The 23845-nt window shown below is 41.2% G+C and overlaps 1 protein-coding gene across 7 annotated transcripts in view; it reads left to right on the forward strand.

Annotated features, from left to right (window-relative positions):
• NHSL1 (NHS like 1) overlaps positions 1-23845 on the forward strand; it is a 184254-nt gene that overhangs the window by 51195 nt on the left and 109214 nt on the right. The window lies entirely within an intron of this gene.

Here is a 23845-nt window from a genome sequence, read left to right on the forward strand (position 1 = left end):
TGATTTATCTTCAGTAAGGAATGCAATGGGGGGAAGTTGTGAGGGACTTTGTTGGAATGAATCCTGGAATGACAGGATTCATTGCCCTATTAAAAACACTCATGTAAGAAGACTGTGGAAATCTTAAACTTCCTTATACTGGTAAACTCACAGGAGCTGCAGACTAAGGCTGGCAAAGAACGATGATTCTTATGTCTTTAAAGCTGATTTGCAAAAATATTTTCATACCTTTTAAAATAATAAGTAAGAGCTTTGAGTATTCATAGATACTCTTGTTTAAGACCAATCTAAGCTGCTTTTTCTAAGTGCTTGAAGTCTTCTGTAATTCTGTCCTGTGATTTTGGGTAAGTCAGAAGCAGTGTTTGTTGAAGTTGCATACTTTGCCTTCCCATGGCCTTACATGTTTTTAGTGAAAACTATGAACACTTGAAATGTTGGAATTTCCTTTAAGCATCAGCACTCTGGGCTTACACTTCCATTCTCTTTAATCAGGGTATGTCTGAAAAACTATGCTGACACAACAGTTATTGTCCACATGACAAATGTTTATACTGTGCTACAAAATCAAGGAAAGCTCATGTAAAAATTTTGTTGTTTGAGATTTATTTGACATACAGGTGTGTGTGGTTTTAGGATGCTGTTGCATCCCTTGTTTCCTGCAGAATCCTCTGATGCAATAATCGTGGCATTTTTCTCCTGTGTGAAACTAGCTGCTGTTAGCTACACATTTCTGGCTTCTAGAGGTGCTTAATGAAGCCTTCTCTTTAAAATCCTGTGAGAGGTATAGCAAGATCAGAGTGGAGCAGACCCTCCTGTTTATCACTTTCCTTGCAGGGAGAGTCATTCAGCTGCTGTACTGAACCCTTCCCTGCTGCCTGGTGTGGCTCACAGCAGTTCATTTGCCTCTGACCTTTCCTGTGAGAGCTGTTGTACTCATGTTGGTCAGTGTAGTTTTTGCTTACACTTAATAAAGGCAGGTCCTTTGGTGCTGTTGGCACAATTCTGTACGTGAAGGCCCTTGGCTGCAATGATTTGGTCATAGTTAAATCTTAATGAAGTAATGCATGTTTGCTCATTTTCTGCCCAAAAGGTTTGGTGAGAACTTGTGTATGCCTTTGTGTTAGGCATATCTCATACTCAGGATATAACTTCTGTTTTAAAATTGAGCAAGGAAGTGTGGAGGGAACCCATCTTTCATGATCTTTAGGATGTATTTGTTTCAGTGGGACACTATCTATGTAGAGGAAAGTTCATTATTTAAAAAAAAAAACAGGTCAGCGAGGTGCAAGAAACTCTGTATGTCTGCCATGGCTTATAATCCAAACAATTTCATATTAAGAACTTGATCTAAAAGATTTGAAAAGCTTTCCTTCCTCCATTTTGAAGTATTTAATGATTTTTTTTTCAGTGAATACAGCAATAAGCTTGTTGACTGGGTGAATCTTCCAAATCTCGTTACAATACTATTTTAATTGGAAAATGAAGGAAAAGCTGTTATAACCAGGGGCAAAAGCAGATATGAAAGAAGTGGGAATCCTCAGAGGGACTCCATCCCTTGCTGAAGTGGCCTTTGGTATGCGCTTTAGCAACACATTTAAATTATTCATACAAAAAATTTCAATATAAGTAATAACCATTCAGTGTTTCTTCAGTAATCTTCTTCTGAAGAACAAGAGCTTTTAAAAACCTGGTAGGTTTTTAATTGCTCTTAGATAGATGCAGTCTCACAGCTAATAATATCGAGAACTCAGTGGTGCCTTCCAGTGATCACAACTGCTTTATGAACACTTAGTCTAGTCTTGCTTCTGTTAAAAATAATGAGAGTTTTGCCACAGGCTTCAGTGGAAGCAGGCTATGTCTCTTTAATTATTTGAGCTTTGCTTCACTGAAGTTTGGTAGTAATTGTGAAGTTAAAGCACAGGCACAGGGTCAGAGACTAGAGAAAAATCCGGGCCCCATAGAAATGCACTGTCTTCCATTGTGGGTTTCCTCACAGAGTTTTTAAATAACCTATTCATCTGAGATAACTGCTGTTGTGTAGTCTTCTCTGTAAAGTGGAGGAAATAATACCACAAATCATAAGGTGGTCATGGGGCTTCATGTATTAATAATCTCTAATGGAGTGTTGATTGTATTGGTTGAAGCATGATGTGGGTGTGTAGATAGATTATTGAGTCTCTTGTAAATAAGAAAGTTGTCTCCTCCCTACATACTAATTCACTGGTGGAAACGCAGCAGAAAGAAATCTCATTTATTAAACAAAGGTATATTTATGCAGATACCAATTAATTCTTTTAAGGTATCTGTAGCTGGATGGTGGTCTCAGACAAGGGTGTCTCCTTCTTGATGATCCCAATGGTGTTTTTCTTTGTATTTTTTCCACCTACTGCAGGAAATTAAAGAATCGTGGCCCTGCCTTCACAGCATGTTCACACAGTAGTATATGCTGTGCTTCCTTGTGGAAAAGTGCCACGCTGTCACATGCAAACGATGACCGGTCGTGCTAGCTGTGTTGCATCGGATCTCTCGTGTCGGAGAAGATCAACCAAGGTGCCGAGGCATAGCAGTGGTTATCCCACCAGTGGTGCACTGCTGGGAATCTGAGGCTCAGAAGTGGCTGTACAACCTGCCCCCTGCTCAGTGCCCAGCCTGGGAGCTCCACTGAGCCTGAATGTCAGTCGTGGGAGTTTAAGTGAGCCTGCAAATGTTGGGCTTCAGTCAGGACTTCCCTCAACCTGTGGTGAGATGCCACTCCACCCCATGTCTCACCACAGCCCTTCTCTGTGGCTTTGAAGAGGGCAGTTTGGAGAAAGTCCTGATAGATTTTTTGCTTTACAGAGGTGGGATTTAGTATGCAAGTTATGGGACCCATAGGAATCTTCAGCCAGCCCTTGCATCCCTTTGACGACTTGCTGTGGCAGCATTGTGGAGCAGTGCTGCGGTGAGACCTGTATGTTCTACAGTCCTGAAAGACATGAAAAGTGTTTTCAACATCTCTTTACTTTAATGTACAGCCTATGAGCAAAGGCAAAGCTAAATTAGAAGTATGGGTGATGCAAAGGTTTGTGGCAATGGTGAGTTATATCTAAAAGAAGACTGAAGTAGGAATTGCTGCAAAATGATTTAATGTAGGCTGTAGGTCAGCAGCAGCCTAAGAAAACCAATCTGTGAACTGAATGGTGTCTCCTCCACTACTGTGGTCCCACTCTTCATTCTTTGCTGAGCCATTTCAGTAAGCAGACAGAAACAAAACCCATGGGATGACACAACAGGAAAAAAAAAGATTATTTTCTGTTGGGTAATGGGCTCAGGAGTGGAGGGCTGGGATGCCGGCAGACAGCAATTAGATCGGCTTAAGCTGCGCGAAACAGGGGCCTCGGGGCTTCCTTCTGCTTCATCTCTTAGCTGTAACTAGCCGGTCTCCGCTCCGACTGCAGCGAGCTTTGCGGCAGGAGCTGCTGGGGCTGGCGAGGGGGTCACTGCCAGCGCAGCTCCCGGAGTGCTGCAGCTGGAGCTACATCTCTGCAGCTGGTCAGTCGTATTCTTCTCTTGATGGCCTTCACTGGGAAGTGAAGACAATTCGGGGCTCTGTTTTGAGCAGACCCTTGGCCCCCAGTGCCTGCTGTTGTGCCCTCCTCGCGCTGGCGCACGTGTGTTTGTGATCGCACGGGGGATCAGACGGCGGTGGAGAGGATGGAAACTTGCCCACAGAAGGTTTGATTTGATTTACTTGACTTGGCGAGGTTATTTTTCAGCCGGATCATCTCGTGGGGCCGGGTGTGTGCGGGGGCAGCCGTGCCCTTGGTGCGGGCAGGAGCAGCTGCGGGTGGGCGCTGCTGGGCGCAGGCGTCAGGCCACAGCTCTGGTGTGTCCTGCGCCGCTCTCACAGTCGGCGTGATTTGTTTGGGCTTCCCTAGAGAAAGCCATTTGTAATGAAAACTTAAATGTAATAACGTTGCTTGACTAATTCCTCCCTCATTAACCATGTGATGTGCCATAGGGAACTGTGTGATTCCATTTTCCCCCAAGAATGGCTGGATTTCAGTAACCTGTGAGGCTATGCTAACACTGTGTCTCTATTCCAGTTAGCCTGGACTGAAGCATTTATTGAAGTTGTAGGGATATGTTCATTTCCAGTAAAATTTTCAGCTTTGCACTTTAATAAGAATACTTAAATATTTTAAGGTACTTTGAACAGATCTTGATGGAACACAGCTTTATTATTTTGTTAAAGCTCAGTGTCACTGTGTCTCGTACAACGTAAATTGCTTTAGAAAAGTGAATATCTCCTGTTATTTTTAAAGCAAATGTCTTCATTTAGTTGTGGATAAATGGTAGATTTATTATTTTTTAAAATATGTGTATGAAGGAAAAAAGAGGGAAGAAATACATAAATATGTAGAGTTACTCTGTAGCTGCTTACTACAAATGCATTTATGCCTTAGACATCACTAAGTGAAATGCCCTCCTTTTACAAGTGTACTTGTTATTATCTCTTCATGTTGACACAGATGAGTCAAATTAGGGTTCAGTGGTAACTATATTCATTGGAAAAATTGAACAATATTAGTCTTAATATTTCCCCTTATAATTATGGGGAATACATGATCTTATTTGTGGTACTGGTTGGCTACCCATACATCTAATAACTGTAATTGTTACATAGAAGTAAAACAGAAACATGGGGTTTTTTTCTGGTGCCACATAAATTTCTTTGGAGCTTGGTAACGATTGCAATGAAGCATGCATTTTTGAAGATGATTAAGTAAACAAACAAAAAAATAAAAAGGTCAGTTGGCAGGCTGACAACTTGCTAGAGTTTCTGCTGACTCCTCTGAGTTTCCACTGTGATCGCCTTCCTTTGAAAACAGGATGAACGGGTTCAAATTTATCTGGCTGTGCTGTCTAAATTGGCTGCTTTTCACTGTCACAGTAAAAGAATTTTGATTAAAGAGATGCTTTGAGCAAAGGTGGTGACAGATTTATGCTGTGCAAAGCTTTACCTGGTGACCTGAGTGTCTAGGCCTGGCATTATTCTATATTTAAAAGAGAACAGTTGACTACAGCAGGAGCAACTGAAGGTTTTTATTAAAACTGTGCAGCATTTATAATTATGCAGCTAAAGGCCACATCTTGGTTTATGGATGAAAATTTTACAGTTTATTTTGGTGTGTATAAAAGGTCAGAGTCCAAGTGCACAGATTCTAACCTAAGTATTTGTCATTTTGAGTGCACAATACATTTTAAACCAAGCGTAAATAACAACAGAGAATGCTGCTGAGTAAACTTAATTCACTGAACCGCTTTAACAAAGGAAATAATAAAAAAAAAGGCAAAGACTCTCAACTCCTCGGTTTTAAAGCAATACTGGTGAATGGAACCTTTACCTGGAAGACTTCAAAATTCAAATTTACAATACAATCAAATGAGCGTCAGTGTTCTCATACTGCTTCACTCCAGATGGAGGAGTTTTATAAATTGAAGTATAACTAAGAACGTCTTTTAAAATGGGATTTAATATTTCACATGTTCCAGGAGCAGCATCTCTTTTTGGATGACCTTTTTTGTTAGCTGCTTTGTATTTGGGACTTTAACTGTTGGGTAGATTTAAATAGTCTGCAATACATAAAAGGAATGGAAAGGGTATCTCTCTGTGTATATGTATAAATAGATATACGCAGATGTCTGATGGGAGTAATTTCCTACAGAGGGAAGATGCTGACTGAATGCACTCCATTCTTGCACCTGGGTTTGTGTGTGTGTGTGCCCGTATGTGTTTTATAGAACATCAAAAGCCTTTAATGAAGTCATCTGGCTATTGATAGCTTTCATATACATTTAGAGTATTAAAGAACTTATAATCAATTACAGGAATGGTAAGGTGCCCATAGTATTTTCTTTCTCAGTTTAATTTCTATTAGTAAAATTGTGCAATTTTAAGTTCCTTATCTGTTGCTAGTAACTGTTTCACTTGATGGTTTTGTTTGGAGTAAACCTGAATTTTGGGGTTTACTTTAGGGTTTCAAAATTAAATACTTCTCTCAGTTCTCCAGCCAGGAGAATTTCAGACACTAGAGACTGGATTTTAGCTGGCTTAGGTCACCTTATATGCAAAGACTATTTTAAAGCAGGAAATTGCTACGTTTGGGAATTTTTAAAATTTGTATTCCTTTCAGGACTAGTACAGCACTCATGAAAGTTTGGATGAATGTGTGGGTTAACATGCTGCATGCATGGGTCAAGAGAATTGTTGTGCAGTTTGTCCAGGTACTGTATGCATTTGCTGCCTTGGTAACACTGATATCAGACCAGGTAAGGGCCAGAAGAGATGACAGGGATGGAAAGAAGGCAGTGTGCCTGCAGTGACTCTGGCTGGAGAGGCAGCCAAGTGGACCATCCCGTGGGGAGGCTGGCCTCTGCAGCCCTAGGAGAGGTACTTGCTTCCCATTCAGAGTCCACAAGCAGATCCTGTGTTTCTATTACAGTCTGTCCAGATTTAAAATCCCTGGAGTTCCTCAAACCCATTATTTGGTAAGAGGACAGACTATTTTTACATGCAGTGTGCAAGGCCAATATTACACAGTCCAAGAGTATTACAAGAAAGTGTTGGTATGTGTGAAAAAAACCCCCAGAACATATGATGGCGTTTATATTAATGCCTTTATGTGAAAAGTTGTTTTTGAAAAAGCGTTCATATTGCATCAAGTCCAGGTTTAAATAATGAATTCCAAGATTCTCCAGTTACTGATGAGTTTTGTACATGGTGCTATTGTAATTTTTGGAAGAGAAGCAGGAGTGACTTCATTTGAATCAAGGGGAATGGCTTTTTTCCACCATCTCTTAGAACTGGCCTGAGAGAAACACATGTACTCTGTATCCTTCCACAAAACTACCGAGGGTCCGCATTTAGAAAGACCTCATTAAAATGTGCTAGTCCTTCTCAAATAAGTAAAAACAAGACATGAATTGCCAAGTTTATAAAACAATATGCTCTGCTCAACAACACCGTCTTTCTCTTTAGCATGGTATATTTAAAAAAAAAAAAGCCAGTCTGGTTGACAGTTTCTAGGAATATTCCAGGCCCGGAATCTGTTCATTTTATTTACATTAAGTTCCCCCAAAGGGGAAGAAACATGCAGCACAGTGCTGTGTTAGCCTAGCCATGCTTTCTAGCGCTTCTGCAGGTTGCAGCAGTAATTCTCCTGCTTATGGTCTCTGTAGAAAATGTGTTGATAACATGAGTGATCATCTTCAGGAGAAGCAACAGATGAGGGAGAACAGTGCTGAGAGAATGAAGGGAATGGCTGGTTTCAAGAAACGACTGGCAGGTGGTAAAATGGACACTTGTTTGGGAGAGTTTTTGAACCAGTGGTGAGGAGGCTGGTGCAAATGCAGTTTCTGAGGGGGACAGGTTGAAGCATGATGGCTGATGGACAGAGTGCAACTGGCTTGGAAAAGCGATGGAGTGTTTGGACTCTGATATTTTCTCTTGCACATGTGGTTCCCTCCTTGCTGTGTCAAGTGGGCTCGAGACATGTCAGCCTTGGGGACAGTAGGTGTCTGAGAATTTCAGCTTTGGTTGCAATGGCTTTCTGCTGGAAAGTGGATTTTATCTCCACAAAAAATTTGGTTTTAATGTTGTGTTTGTGTTCCTTTGCATGGACTTGAGCACTTTTAGAGGAGGCCAGCTGTGTTCGGGGAGCAGGCTGCTGGCTGCACTGGTGGCACGAGGGGCATGCTAACAAAATCTGTATCACTTCAGGTTCATTTATAGGCAAGGGCTTGTTGGCAGCTGTGGCAGGTAAATGAAACTGTGCAGCATCTTCCTTTAGCTCATGACAGGGAGCCCTTGGACCATGGGACACTGCAAGTGTCCTGCCCTGTAAATGCGCCCCGAGTGCTGGCAAAGCAACACTGGGCTGTTTCCGAGAGGCAGAGATAGGGCCATAGTGCTGAGAATTTAGCAAATGGGATATAATAAAAACCAGGCTGCAATGACATCATTCTTTCTGTTTCATAAGCACGCGCTGCATGTATGGACAGTGCACAGATGGTTTGCTTTGATAACTTGCTGTGTAGGTTTACGGCCTTGGAATGTCAATAATTAAAGAGGTTGGTTTTATTTTGAACAGCATTAAATTCTGTGGAAGCATGTATCAAACTTTAAGTTACATGCCTGCAATTTTTAGGATGTTTTAGTCTTAAAAATTGAATATTTACTACTTAGTGTTTTAAGGGTTTTTAAAATTTTTATTACTTTTCCTCTTCCATTTTTCAGTTCCTAATTGTTTCCAGACATTTTTTCGCTGTGATGAAGACCTCTGTAGATGTTTTCCTTTTATTAAATTTCTTTCTTTCTTTCTTTTTTCCTTTTTTTAAAGGGCAATATGTAGGGAGGTGTTTTGATTTCATCCTCTTGCTAAAAAGTCAGAGCAGTAAACTTTGAACTCCTGATTTTCTTGCCATCAGGATTTCCTGCCACAGATATGTGACGAAAAAAAAAAAAAAAGAAGAAATCTCTGGAGAATTTTCTAATGGTTTGTCTTAGTTTACGCTTGTATTTCAGACTCAGCTCTATTGTGTCTAAGAGCAGGATTGATATAGGCTGCCTGAAACTGCTGATTGCTAGGGAACAGCTTTGCTAGATGAACATAACACATTCCATAGGTTTCTCCCTTTCATGGTCTCTGTTGCAAATATTTTTTTTTGGCTTCAGTATATTTTAGTGAAGTATTCTGCTTTTAAAAAGACATTCAACATATGTGTGTCTGCTTTAACAAAAGGCCAACAAGCCATACATCAGATCAAAAAATCATTTTTCAGTTTGACTATATAATCCTACTAAATGGAGTTTATTTTTCCTTGTATGTCTTTTCTCTTGTTTGCCAAGTTTCCTGAGAACTTCCCAATTCCCAGGACCAGGACCCTATTTTGGTCTTTTGTGTTGATGATTCAGAAATGCCAAAAATTGAGGAGAGGAAATTAAGCAGTAATATAGATATAGTGGAGATGGTAGCAGACTGCTTCAGCCGTGGACCAACAGATTGACAGTAGAGCACAGCTTGTGTTTCTTTACCCATTATTTGTGTTTCAGAGCACTGAAAGGGATCAATAAAATGGAAGAAGAAGTTTTTCATTTTACATCATATGAAGGCTGTGCTGAGTTCTCAAAAACCCCTCAACAACAACAAAAGAAACAAAAAAAACCTACGACCCAAAACAGGAAAAAAAAAGTCCCGAAACAAAACCAACCTATGTTCAAATGCCCCACACTTGTAGAATCTTTGAAGATGATGGAGCTTTAGGTCAGACACCTTACATGGGTGAGGGAAATACTTATCTTTTCTGTCCCCAGATTGTGGCATCTTTCCTGTGGGCAGGGGATCATCTTCATCCTCCTGATGGAAACACCAGCTCTCGTTCTGCTGATTATCTTCTTTTCTTTCAAATCTTTATTAGCAGACTCCTATGTTGCCCAGCACACTCATCATCGTCTTCCTTTGCATGGCATAAGCATGTGATTTTTTTTTTTTTGTAAATGTTCTAAACTATTGTTTAGTTCTAGTTCCAAAGCATTATTTTGGTTTAAAGGAATTATGATTTGTTTTGAATAACTGACTCTTCTGTACTACTTATCTCTTGCCAGCTGTCTGTTCACTTGATCATAACAGAAAAGTTATCTGGGCTACACCTCTTGTTTTCAAGGCAAATCAATTAATGGCTTAGTTTATTAAATGTCAATTAAAATTTTTTCACTATTGCCTGATTTATATAGTCAGTCATTAATTGCTGCTTCTTTCTCACCCCTCTCAATATACTGGCGTAATTTTCTCTAAGAAAGGACAAAAGAAAATGTCGGTGTATAGCAAACAAAGGTCACTTGACTAAATTAGTAGGCATGTTTCATCTTTGGATACAAAGTGTTAAATGTTGAATTCAGTCCCTTCTTGCTTTTTCTGAGAATAAAGTAGCTTTTTTTGGAAGCTGATCTGTGAACTCAGTAGTAACCTGGATCTTAGAAGAAAATAAGGAAATATAAATAACAAATTTTTCGATAGGAATTTATAGTTTAATCTTTCACATCATGCAATATAAAAATTGGTAAGCTCATTTATTGGTGAATTGGCTTGAGTAGGTGTCAGTGATTGAGTTCTTAGTCTTGTGTTTTTGTCCTAAATTCATTGCTAATGCAGGAAAAATGAAATGGGAGAGGCAGAAAAGAGATGAAGTACAAATCTTGTGACAGTAATTGATAGCTAGGTGGAGGCATCCATCCAGAGCTGCCTGCTCGCCTTTATACACACCCAGCTTCGTGTGATGGAGAAAGAGATTTTACATAGAGCTAGTAAAGAAGGGGAGGGAGGTGGATTTGCTAGTGACAATCTGACTCTGGTCATCTTGGATGTTGCTTACTTTGTGCTTAACAAAAAAGTTGCTCTTTTCAGAATGAAAGATTTTTAAAGTTTGGGGGTATTTTTTAAGCTTGAATAAAATCTGAGTGTACTCAGTGATGAAACTTTTTAAAAACAGATCAGATTTTCAATAAGCTCTCTGAGTAAAACAAGCGTTGTAGGATAAGGTTTTGAGTTTCATCAATTATTGAGCGAAATAATTTTAGCCACTTGTGCTAATTTTTGGCTGCAGTTTTTTTGGGAAGATAATGTGTTGTTGGTTTGTACTGGCTAAAGCCTTTACAATATGGAAAGATTTCTTACTTATTTTCATACAGCTGCTGCTTCAGCTCTTGCTTCTCTTCTAATGCCTGGGATCTTGCAGTATATTTATTAGTGTTCTCGTTCTAGCTGCTGGGAGGTGACGAATTACTTAACAAACTACTTTCACTACTAAGGGCGTGCATCCAATTATCCAATAATGAAAAGCCTGTATTTTTGTTCTTGCTTCCACCCTGACGGGGCATTTAACTCCTTGACAGGAGTTAAAACTATTGTATGCAAGCATTCAGCACCCTCCTCAGAAAAGCATCCCTTATCCTGCTCTAGCTGCATTCCTGCAGTCTAACTCCTGCCATTGCAGAGAATCTGGATTTTCCCACCTGTAGAAGTGTGTTTAAGCAAAGCATTCACGATCTCAGGCTTACCCTCCAAAAAATCATGAAATATGGAAACAAGCATTTTTAATACCTCCTGGGATTTGAACTTTTATGATGTTTAGGTTGTGTGAATTTCGGCATCCCTTGAATTAAATTTGGAAATGTTCACTTTCCTTTGAAGATAAAAGACATGACTCTTGCCCAGATATGTGATTCCCAAGAACTGGGATGTGGGAAGAAGCAGCACAAATATGATTCACCCTGAATTTTGCAGGACTTGGCAGTGCTGTGAAAGGCATGAGGGAATCGTGCACATGGGTGCTGCTTCCTCCCACACCCTGCATGCAGAGTGGCTCGGTGGTTGCTCTGTGCTATCCTGCCTTCCTTGGCTTAGTTTCCCACTTGCGCTATCCTGGGGAGCTGCACAAGGAGAGGGAGTGATATTGGAGAGAATGCTTGATGAGGTTAAAGATATTTTCTCATGTGTCAGTGTGTGGCTCTGACTAACAGTGTCCATGTCTGGAGAAGAAAACAGTCATTACGGAGAAGCTGTGGGATGAGAAGGGAAGGTAGGAAGGAGGCCAGCCTCCCTGCAAGGAGACAGCAGACCCAGTTTTACAGGCAGAACCTGTAGGACAACTGCAGATGAACCTCTGGTGAAGGCATGCAAAGGCAACAGCCCTCTCTAAGCTTAAAACTAGGTGGTAGTGCCTAAAGGATGAGTGTCTGCCCAGTGGACCTGCTGCTGAAGGCAGGGAGGGTATTTCAGGATGCATCTTGAGCTGTTTTTTCCGAGAAGGGGCGTGTGCATGTTATGTGCTTTTAGTTGAGGAGTGAGCTTGTGTGTGCACACCTCAGCTGCAAGGCAGTGACATCTCTTTTCCATCAGGGCTGGAATGCCAGGGATGCCTGTCTTACCCTCACTCGCATGACTGACTTGTCGTCTTGGTTTTTTTCTCTCCTTGCTTACCACTCTAGCACAGAAATGTATGTCTGCCCTGTCTTGCACTGGCTTTCTACAGTATGGTCTGAAGCTGAAGGTTTCCATGAAAAATCAAAAGAAGTGTTGAAAGCCAAGTAGCAGGCAACAGCATTGTCAAGGAGGCCTGGAGTTAAAAAATTTGTAAGGGAAACAATTTTCTCTGGAATTAAGGTGGAAATACATTTCCACTTAATTTCAATGGGCTAACAAATTGTAATGTTTATAGTTGGCTGACAATGTAGAAATAACTCATGAACCAAAAGAAAAGTTTACTTCGGAAGACGGCTCTCAAATTATTTACCTTGGCTTCATCCTTCCCTGAATTGGGGAGAACATAATAATGTTTCCCTCTCTTGATCCCTGTCTTGGCTGGTTGCTGAGATGCTTTTGGATATAATTCTTAGCATAGGAGAGAACTTCCAACATAGCAAAACTGATTGCCAAACCTAAAAAAAAGAAAGTCTGCATCCAGTAATGACATTCTGGAGATCCTGGATGCCATATTCCTTTTCTGCCATCTCAGTGAATTTTCCACACATTTTTATGAAGTGTTTTGAGTCTATTTTGGTGATATAATTCACATGAATGTTTTGAGTGCTCTCTTTGCTCAACCCTGACCTCACCCCTATGGAGATTTTTTTTTTTTTTTTCCCCCATGTTGAAAACTGCCAAAGACTTCAGGCATCATTTTCCCACACAGAGTGAAAATAAAGTGCTTTTAAAAAAAAAAACCCACACCCAAAAACACCACTATAAACAGATTTTCCCCCAAAAGAAGAGTTCTGTTTGAAAACCAAAGTTGGTTGTTTGGTTTGTTTTGGGTTTGTTTTTTTTTTTTTTTTTTACTTTGAAGTACAAGCTGAATAGAGATCCAGGGGAAGCACTGTGCTTGGGCCTTCTTTTCCTTATCAATACCCTGAATTTGTTCACCAGCGAACTGGAGAGTTTGCAGAACTCCTGGACAGTTGTAGCCTTGGGGGTACAGCAGCTTAACCTCCCATACCCTGCTTCAGAAGGAGTTCCTCTTCTTTCAGTGCTCATGTCCACCCTTCTCCTTCAGGTTACAGTGTTCCTGGGCGTGCTGACACAGCAGCTTTGGGGCCGTGAGTTGGCTCACTGCAGTGACTTAAATGAAATCCCAGTATTTCTGGGATGCCAGGGTTGCAGTGCCTGAAGCAGCAGTGCTTGCACAGGATGAGCCCAGCTGAAGTGCACCCAGAGGGCCGGGAATGACAGGAGCTTGCTTTCCTGGCTTTACTTGTGAGCAGGAGAAAAGGTGCTTTGTAATGCCCTCACCTCAGGGTAGATCCCATTGACTATGCAGGAGGGTGGGCTGCAAGCAATCTCCTGGTGAATGCTGTAAGGGGTTTTTTTGGAGATGCTTGCAGTGACCCCTAGAGCAGCCCAGAATTTGGGAGCCATAAAGAAACTGCATTGTCATTTAGTTTCTTTATTAAGTGTCTAAAAAGTGGCACACTTTTTTTTTTTTTTTTTTTTTAAGATGAACCATGTAGGATGCTAACTTGGCAATCAAACTGTCTTTTAAGGTGGCCCATTCATTGCTGAAGGATGCTGGCAGGTACCAAATATTTTAGCCCGTATGTAAAATATATTTATTTATTCATTCCTCTCCTGAGTGATGTTTAGAGCTGTCAATCTGTTGCATTTTTCTGGCCCTAAACTAAGCAGAATAACTCAGGATCCTGTAACCAGAGCAGCCCTTCATAAATTAAGGTCAGTTGGGTGCAGTGCTGTAACAACAGCCTGTAGAAACAGCCTCAGACCAAGGCATCTTTTGTTAACCAGAGGAATATTAACTACATTGGGAGTTCCTGAAAGTGGGTGGTTTCTACTGCCAAGCTCAGCAACGCTTTGTCATAATGAAAAAACAATACTGTCTGCAAGTAGGGATTGAAAGCGTCTCCTCACATCTGTTTGTCTAAGCCTGGGAAAAGGTGCCATTGGATGAGAGCAGCAAATCCTGCTGTGACTGTGCTTGTGCTTGAAGGGAAAGCTTTAAATGCCGACAAATGGCCAGGCATCTTTCATGAAGCTAGTTTTAATTTATTTTTAGACTTGATTAATAGTTACTGCACTATTTGCCTTGCACATTTTTTAATGGAATGCTTAAAAAAATTGTTTAATATGTGATCCCTTCTGTGTAATTGTGCTCTCATACAATGTCTTTGGTGAGAATGAACTAGCAGAGTTTTACCCAGAATTGTTTGGAAGACACCACTGTGGAAAGCAGAGATGACTCAGTGCCTTGGAGGAAGAAGAGCTAGCAGTTAACCACAGAGCATGGCATTATCTCTATGCCAAAGCTGGCTGGGAGAGCCAGCATATTTTCCACTTTGCTATGTCAGGGGGGAAAAAAAGTACTCCAAAGAAATATTGGCTCTCTAAGCAATCTTGATAATCTTGTCAGCTTGATGAGTTTAGAACAGGTAACATGGGAGGCATATGAATCAAAAGAAGATGGTAGTTCCATCTAGAAACCATTGTTATTTTTATTTGATTAATAAATACATATGAAGCATTCTCATTTTTGGTGGATTCCTCTGGGTGAATAAACTTGGTTGCATAACAAGAATGTGGTATGTGATAGAGCACATGATTAGATAATAGGTATTTCTGCATAAACTTATTTCATATCTAATCCCATGTGTCTGTATTGTTATTTCTTTAAGAATATCTACATGGTATCTCTTTCTAATGCAGGCAATTTTCCAGATGCCTGTAAATAAGGAATATCTATTGCAAATGAAATAATAAGTATCTCTTCTCAATGTAATTTGTTTTCCATTTGCATTTAGTGATGTAGTGTTTTTGTTGGTGGAGGTAGCTTGACTTTACATGCAGAATTACATGAAAAACACAGCAGTTAAATCTTCATTTTGATTTCATTACAATAAAAATCTTTTAATGTATAGAGTTGAATATTTTCTTTTAGGGGAGATGTTTCATTTAAATTAATTTAACAAATCCTTTTATGTCTAGTGGCCTTTACACTTACACAGAAAATGCAGTAAGAAAAGTGTTGGCTTCCAATTTGGGTCTTTCTTTTTCTCACCAATCACCTTCTGAAAGATGTAAAGACATATTATTGCCATGGTATGGTGCTGTGCTGCCCTGGGACCTGGGCATGTCCTCCTGTATATTTGCTGTTCCACTTCTTTGTGTGCGAGTGTGGAAGCTTGGGTATCCAGCTCGAGCCATGTTCCCTGTTTCTGCCAAGGAGAAGGTGGAAGACCTCATGAAATACTCGATTTAGCATGTGGGCTGCCAGTTGTGCCAAAAGAGGAAAAAACCAATGGTGTAGATTGGAGCAATATTTTGGCATTGGCCATAGGAGAAGTCAAGCTGAAGGATGCACCAGGATTGATTGATACTTGCTTTCCAAGCATCTGAAAAGGAAGGTGTTGAAGAACCTGTGTGATGAGGACCTTAGAGTTGCTTTCAGACTGGCAGGATAATCCAAGCAGGTTGTCTTGTGGGCAGGAAAAAGCACTAGGTGAAGACTAAGCCTGTAATTTAGTCTACTGGTTAACAGTGCAATGTCTGGATGACTTCATTTAACAACGACTATCAAGGTGTGAATCTTTTTTGCCCTGATGAAACCACCTGAAATAATGATTGGTGGTTGGCATTGGCTGTGAGGAGGCAGTAAGTCTGCTTTCTAAACTCTCCTGCATGGGAGAAGTCGGTTTGGGGTGTTAGTATTGTGGGAGACATCCACTGGGCTCTCAACAGATTAGTATCTGATGAACAAACATTTTTTTACACCTGTAATTTCAATAGTATTCGACTTCTCTTTCACTTTCTACCTCTCCCACCCTGTATTCAGTGAGTGCCAGAAGATGAGCTTTCTTTAGATACATAAACAAGATGATGTGGTGCAAATTACAGAAGATTGCAAAGCCTTGATTTAGTTTCTCTGTGCTGTGATTTAAGAATTGATACTCTTGAGTTTTTAACTGTGACTAAGCAACTGTTTTGTTGAGGCTGATTATTTCACATGCCAGTGGTTAGGAGGTAGCATCAGATTATTCCTGCTGCTGGAGTGAATGTCCTTATTTATCCTGTCTTCTCTTCTACTGAGGATAACTTGGGCTTTAATTTTCCCTCCTGTTCTCACCTTGTTTTGGCAGCTGATGAATATGAACACTTTGTGTGTCTCAAATGTTTTATATAGGGGGGACCACAGGCTCTGCAGGACCTGTGACCCTGCATATTCTTTTGTATTCTCAGGGTTTTTTCCACCTAGAAACTTCTGTTGGTAGGGGAAAATATTGGTGTTTCAGATTTAAAAAAAAAAAAAAAAAAAAAAGAAGAAATCAAGGTTGATTTCAGACCTGTATATGGCAGACAGGGAAATTGCAGGGAGGGAGAAAATTTATCTTGTTGGTCACAGTTGGTGCTCCTGCTGAATATGTGGATGTGTATTATATAGAGTGAGCACATGCACAGGCACTCCATACAGAGAGAGTACATACATGGGCCATATGTTCATTATTTTAGAAGTTTTGTTTTCTCTTGCATTTTCATCAAGCTTTTAACAGAGCTATTTTAATTGGGATTAAATATAACTATGTAGGACAGTAACTAAGACACAAATCCAGCGTTTTCCTTCTCACCCTCTGCGTGTCAGCAACATTTCTTGTGCTCGTCCTCCGCCTAGAAATGAGTTTCTTTTAACCTAGGGCCTGTTGTCAGGAAGAGAGGAGATTGCAGCATTCTTCCAGGCGTGGTGGGGCTGGGTTTCATTTACAAATTTTGTCCAGAGTTGCAACACAATCCCCTGTACTTAGCATGTGCCAGGCTAAGCTGGCGTGTAAACTTGGCAATAAACTGAAAAAGCAGTGCTGCAGTCCTATACCTGTGCACACATGCAAATGTGAGCCCTTTGTCTGTCTTCTGAAGTTCAGTATTTATGAATGGTTTACAGAAACAGCACATGCTTAGGTTGGCTAGAAGAGACTTATATACAGTTTCAGTAAGGTAAATAATTTTGCTGGTTTGGCTGTGAAATAATTTTGAAATGTGTTTTAATGATACAGGATTCAAGACAAAAAGATGTACTCAAATAGCATTTGTATCTATAGGAAGCAATAGTTTCCTGTGGTTTATACATCAAACAGTGAGACCTGGTTATAACACTCACATGAACTGTGTTTTCAGTGTTTGAATGGTCAGGTCTGCCCAAGTGCCTCACAGTGTTCTAAAGTTCCCTTTTAGCATTTTATTTTTGCAAATACCTAGTAAGGTTTATTAAATTGCATATTTTGTAATCCAAAGTGTATGTATATACAAACAGGAAAAGAGTAAAGAAGATGAAAAATAAGGATTTCTGAGATGCTGTTGGTTCTTCTCTGCTTTTTCTTTAGACACTGTCTCCTTTCTTGTTCTTTGCGGTTCTCTTATCTACAAAAACATTTAGATTAGTGTGCTAATTAGTTTATGTTAACCAGCAGAGGGCTTCCACCTCAAAGCAAACAGCTTTATCCCTTCTGCAGTCTTGCTGGTATCCTCTTAATCAGAGAAGTGGGAAATAGACATTTATTCAGTTCTTAGGGTACTTCCCTGCTGGCAGAACGATCTTCAATTACATGTTAACTAATTTTTTATATAGTTTGTTTTTAACCGGCTTCCAGTTACTTTCAATACAGCCGTTAGCATTTCCACAGGAAATTTGGATGATTCTGTAGAAGTTTCTTGTGCTTCACTGAAGTCTCCTATTTCTAAATTTCTAATGTAACTGGTGTGTTGCAGTTTCTGTGCACAGTCAGGTATTAAAAGTGTTTTGAGCCCCTTCTTAGTATGAACACAGCATATGCTAAGTAAAGTAGTAGGAGAGACTGAACTGATCTTACAATTTAGATTAAAGCAGTGCAAGTTGAGTTTATAAACTCATACATTCATTGTAGAGTGTTCCAGAGCAAAGAGGAATACATGTGGATACAGGATATCACAAAAGCACGCAGCTTTTCGGGGGCGTTGGAGTCGCCCTGTGAGACACGGAGTGGTTTCATTCGGAGCATCCTTTGTGCCAGCTGTGCCGGCGGCTTGGAGCGGGTGGGTGCTGGTGGAGTAAGGGTCAGTGCAGTGTGGCAGAGTACCGAGGTGCTGAATGCCGCTGGAGCACCTCCCCAGTTTCTCTCCCAGACTCGGTGACTTCTCGTGTTGATTAGAACTGCTGTTGATAACTTCTGGTGATTCAGTGAACAGATGAGTGCCTGGGGAAAAAAAACCAGCAACCTTCTCTTCAGACAGAAAACTTACTCTGTCTGCAAAAATTCCATACTTAGATAGTTAATCTTCCCGGTCTATCAGCACTTGGGATGTGTTGGCTAACAGTTGTGAGCAGAGTACTTCCGTGGCCAAGCCTCAGCTTTGGAAGGGAGGTGACCCTATGGTTAGGGGATTTTAAAAACGATTTTGTGTTACGAAAGCAAGAGCCCCTCAACCCAGGAAAACGTGTGTAGGAATTGAGGCGGTGACTACAGTTAGTGGGAGCTTTTAGCAGAGCTGTCTTAATTAGTGAGTTGTCATGCCCGAATCAAAAACCACTAAAATTGTTAATTACGGTTCAAGCAGAGATAATAACAGCTTACTACAGGCAGACCGCCGTGTGTCACCGTAACTGTGTCGCTGCTGACGTCCCTGGCGAGGCCCGGCCCGCCTCGGGCGGTGGGAGCGCGGATCCCGGCTGGATCCCGGCTGGATCCCTGCTGCCACCTGCCGGCACGCGCTGCCCTCCTCCCACCCGGGCTCGGTCCCGGCCCGGCGGTCCTTGGGCTGCGCTGCTGGTCGGGAGGGTTGCCCGTGAAGTACCCAAATATTTGCACATTGCCCGAAGTCACCAAAGCCTCGTTACTCGTCCCCTTACACTGTACGACGGCATCAAACCTCACGAAGGAAAAAACTCGTCCGTGCGTGGGCAAGGCTGAAACTTAATGCAGTTCGAGCCCTTTCCTCCTCAGAATATCATAGAATCATTTAAGTTGGAAAGGAGCGCTAAGATCACTGAGTCCAACTGTTAGCCCAGCACTGCCAAGTCCACCACTGAACCATGTCCCCAAGTGTCACACCTACAGGTCTTTTAAATACTGTAAGGGTATCCATCACACTCCTACCTAGCAAAGCTCAGTACTTGAAACTGCTCCCGCCATCAGTAATTGCTCTACTCCTTGCATACTTGCAAGCACATTTTCTATGAAATTTGGGCTTTGCATTAGTTCTGGAATTATGTTGATGAAGAAACCCAAAAGCTTGTGAATGTATTTGTATATGGTTGAAGCAGGTAGGTGTCTCTAGGCGCAGTTAACTTGACTGCTCTTTTGGCATCAAACTATTTTAGAGACAAACAGTATTTTTTTCCTGGGCACTTCTGGTGTTGGTTCTGCCCCTCTTACAAATATCTTTTTGGCTAACAACCAGATTGTACTGTTTGTGTTCCTTGCTAGATTTCTGTCTCTCAGTAAGAGCTGTCATTATCCCTACATACAGCTGGTGTTGAGGGGAGAACCAGCTCCAGGTTAGCCTAGCACTCTAATAGAAACTGTATCCCTGTTTTTACAAAATCTCCTTATCAAAGCAAGCGCAGCTGTTGAATCAGAGAAAACATCACCCTGATGCAGTGAATCCTTCTGGGGCACAGAAGCTGAAAGGAGGAACAGAGAATGGTGGCAGATGCATCATAGAGACCTGTCCAAAAGCTAGTTTGTCCTCTGCAGGATTAAAATAGTTGTCTCCAGTGTGATTTTTTTTTTTTTTTTTTTTTTTTTTTTTTTTTTTTTTTTCCCTTGTGGACCTAATAAAGTTGGAAATGTGGATGGGATGCTTGGAAGCAGTCTTACAGTATAAAACTCCCTCCTCTTTTAGTTTTGGTATGATGTATTTTTAAGCTGAAAAAATCCCAAGACCAAAAGGGTAAAATGGGTAGCAAAACAAGAAAGGAAGTTCTTCTTTGTAATTAGGGCATTCAAAGGCTCTGTAAGGGTTGTGATAGAAACAATTAATAGGCACTGCTTTTGTGTGAGACAGGGCCTACTTAAGTAGGTCGTGAGGCTGGTAGCCAGGAGACCTACTTTCTTTTCTTAGCTTTGCTGCTTATCCTTTCTGTGATCTTGGGCAAGTAACTTCATTTTTGATCCTTTTCTTTCTTTACTATTTTTTTCCCCTCACAGATTCATTCACACTGAGAGGGAAAGAGTTTCTCACTTATGTGCCCTGCACATAAAAAGGGACACAGCCTTAACTGGAACTTTGAGGCCCTCTTATACCAAAATGGTCTCCACGGCTGTTTTGCTGTAAATAATCATGCTGGAATATGGATTACTTTGTGAGTTTGCTATGTGAGCACTTCATAGGGTACCTCTAAAAGAACAGGCACAGTGTAGATAAAGACCTCTGATGGAGGTCATGTTGACACGGTTTCAAAACTGACTGAAATTCCCACACATCTGCCTGGGAGATAATGAGCACACTGGGCAGGTGACCGTATGCAGCTGATCTGGTATTGTTAGGGCAGTTTCTGGGATGGAGGGGTTCTCAGGGCTGCTGGAGCACCCCTCTCCTTCTGCGAGCTGCAGCAAGAGCTTTGTAAGGATGGGATGAGACTGCAGGGAAGGTGTTTTCAATGGGCTTTTGCCCGTGTTTAATCCAAATGGCTTTATGACTGGGCTGAAGATGAGTTGTTACCACTTGAAGGAAAACACCCAGGAAGCCTGAGAGAGAGGTGTCCTCTCAGCTGTTGGAGCACGAGCTGTCCCAGGAAGCTGTAATTGTGATCATCCATGTTACTGTCTCCTTGAGTCATAAGAAATGATAGACTAGGAAATGTAGGAATTAAATTAACATGTGAGTTGTGCCAAAAGCCACAGCCCAACCAAAACCGGAGCATGTCTGTGGCGTTTTGGGGTTTTTGTCTCTCTGCTTTGTTGATTTTTTACACTGACCCGAAACCTTTCCTATGAAACATTTTTTGCTGTTTTTTCTGGCCTTAGGAGAACACAGTGGCTGTGAACCTTGTGCGTGTATTTGCTTTACAACTTTTAGAGAATTCTTAGACAATCAGGTTGTGATAGATGGTAAAAATCCTGATGGTATGTGAGACTACACACACGTATTTGCTCTCATTCACCTCTAAAAATAAATAAAAAAGGGCAGGGGAAGGAACCAGTTTAGATTTCTACTTCAAGCCGTGTGTTTCTTCTTCTGTGATTCCTTCATGTTTTTTACTGGGATGGATTTGTATTTTTAAAAATGTAGCAAAAATAATGCCTTAATCTTTATATACATAACCTGGAAAATATGAAGCCTATATACTTGTACGACATCTTTATAAGGGAGAAAATAGCCAGGTTGGAAAATTAGCTGAGTTTATTAGAAGTGTACCTTGTTTCTTTTAAATGGCTTTGTAGAGTGTTTTACATAATTAAATGTAAGCCTCTGCAGTGTTTCAGATGCTAAAATTTCCAGCTCCTTGGCCTTGCATTTGGCTACTGATTAAAGAATGGTTTAACCTGCAACAGCTACTCAACATGTATTGTTTTTCAAATGGTAATTGCTGTTTTCTCTTCATCTTGGGAAATTTACTTTAGATCCACAGGCACAACGACTATATTGATACTAAGCTTGTCACCTAGAAATAAGCATTCTGTGGTAACAACAGTGTTCCAGTGGATAGCAATGGATCTTTTCCTGCAATGAAACGGAATGATACTAAACTCTGAGCAAAGCATTGCACTACTCTGTTTACAGTAACAATGGAAGTGTTATGGTCAGTCACGGTGCTTTTGCCCTTGCATCACCAAGTTGTGACTCAGCACCGTGTTAAAAAGGCAGAGGTACAGACAGGTCAGGAAAATTCCTGCAATCAAATTGCTGCCTAGACTCTGGACAGGTCTTTGGGATTTACCCTGGCATTTTGGGTTAACCTGAAAGGGTTTCCTTCTTGTTGGTTCCTCTGATCTTCTGTTTCTAAGTAGTACAGTGGAGAGGAGATGACTACTATTCTGCTGTTCCTACCACGGTTTTTATACATCTGGCTCTGTATAATTTAGCCAGTAATAGCTGTGGTAGTTTACAGTTCTCTGTACTTTTCAGTACTGGCAATTCCAAATGTTTGCTCTTTGTCAAAAGAAATAAATTTACTTTAAGCATGGTCTTTGATTCTTTAATTTTTATATTAAATCCTGACAATTGGTACATAAGCCGCCCCAAAATGGTTATTTCAGTGTTTGGATCTCTAGGGATATCTCACTCCACATTCTCAAGTCTTGCAAGCAAAAGGTCCAAGGAAGAAAATCAAAACAATCCTACTAACCCTGCACAGGTCTCTTGTCCCATCAGGAATGGGGAGTGGTGCCTGTTAACAAAGACAAAACCCTCCAACCTAGAAAGACTTGATGACATAGTGAGAAACGCGAGTGTTAGCAGTGTGTTAGCTCCTACTCGCACTCACTTAGCACACACTCGCACTCACTCGCACACACTTAGCACTCCTGCACCCCCCTCCCTTCATGACCCTACTGCAGCACCACTGACTTTGGGACGTGGTGGGAGACCTGTGTATGTACATATGCATTACCTCGTGGAGTGAGGTCAATTTAAATGCAGCCTATTAAATTATTTACAGAAGACAGTTGGCCAACCCATTGTGCTGTGTTAGTGGGAGCCAAAGGTCACTTTGGTGTGCCTGGTTGATTCATAGAGTAATCTGATACAGTACTTAGCTTTTTGCCTCCCAGTCAGTGGGTTAAACCTTATCCTCTTATTATGAGTCAGAGAGCCATAAGTTTCAGAAAAAGCCAGAGCCTTTGTTTTTAATGGTTTTGAAGAGGCTGTGCAGCACAATCCAGAGGGCTGCGATAGCATCTGCCAGGGGGTTGGGGCGTGTTCTGCAATAGTGTAAATCTGACGGCCAGCTTGGGAGCCGGAACACTGCACCCTTGTTTTCTTACGCTCCTTGTCCTTTTGATAACATCATCTGCAGCCGTTAGGATGTTCAGACATTAATGTTTGTTCTTCAGATAAAGGCCATGTTTTGTGTTCTTTTTCTTTTTTTTTCCCCCTGGATTCCTCGCTACCACCATCTCCTTGGGGATTCACTGAGCTGATTTTACTGTCTATCTCCCACATTCAGGTCTGTTTTTTTCTGCAAGATAGAAGCTCTGGGGGTTTTTTTGTTAACTTTTGTCTTGGCGACCACTTCCAGCAAAACGCATGGGTGTTGGGGTGCCTTGGTATAATCAACTCCTCTCTGCTTTAAAATGCTCCCTTTGCCTCTCCACCTTGCAGGTTTATTCCCTTCAGCGAGCGGCATTGGTACTGGCATGCAGGGCAAGCACTGCAGCTTTCAGTAGTGCCTGACTTCCTAAAACTTTCACACTGTGGAGTTCTTTTCCTAGCTGCTAGTTTAAAGAGAAGGCAGCAGAACGTAAGAGAGCTGGGAGCAAAACCTGTTTTATGAGCTGTAGTGATCCCAGTGAGAGTCTGATCACTAAATATCTGCTCAGATTTTGTTTGTCTCTACACTTTTATTTAGTGTCTTTTCAAATGTACCACCCGTTACGGGGGCACTAATGTTTTCAGCACACTGTTCAGGATGCTTTTGGTGTGGACAAGCTCTAGGATTTTATTTTCCCCCTCTCCAAGCCTGCAGAGGTGCGGCAAGTGCTTTCCTATTTCTGCTCGCAGAGTTCAGAAGTTTGTGCTGCCACTGAGCTGGCTGAGGAAAGGAGGAGTTTTGCTTTTAGGAGAGCGAGCCTATCATATTTCACTCTAATCCTAAGCGATAGCCACGCAGT

Source organism: Corvus moneduloides, chromosome 3, assembly GCF_009650955.1.
Source record: "Corvus moneduloides isolate bCorMon1 chromosome 3, bCorMon1.pri, whole genome shotgun sequence".
NCBI lineage: Eukaryota > Metazoa > Chordata > Aves > Passeriformes > Corvidae > Corvus > Corvus moneduloides.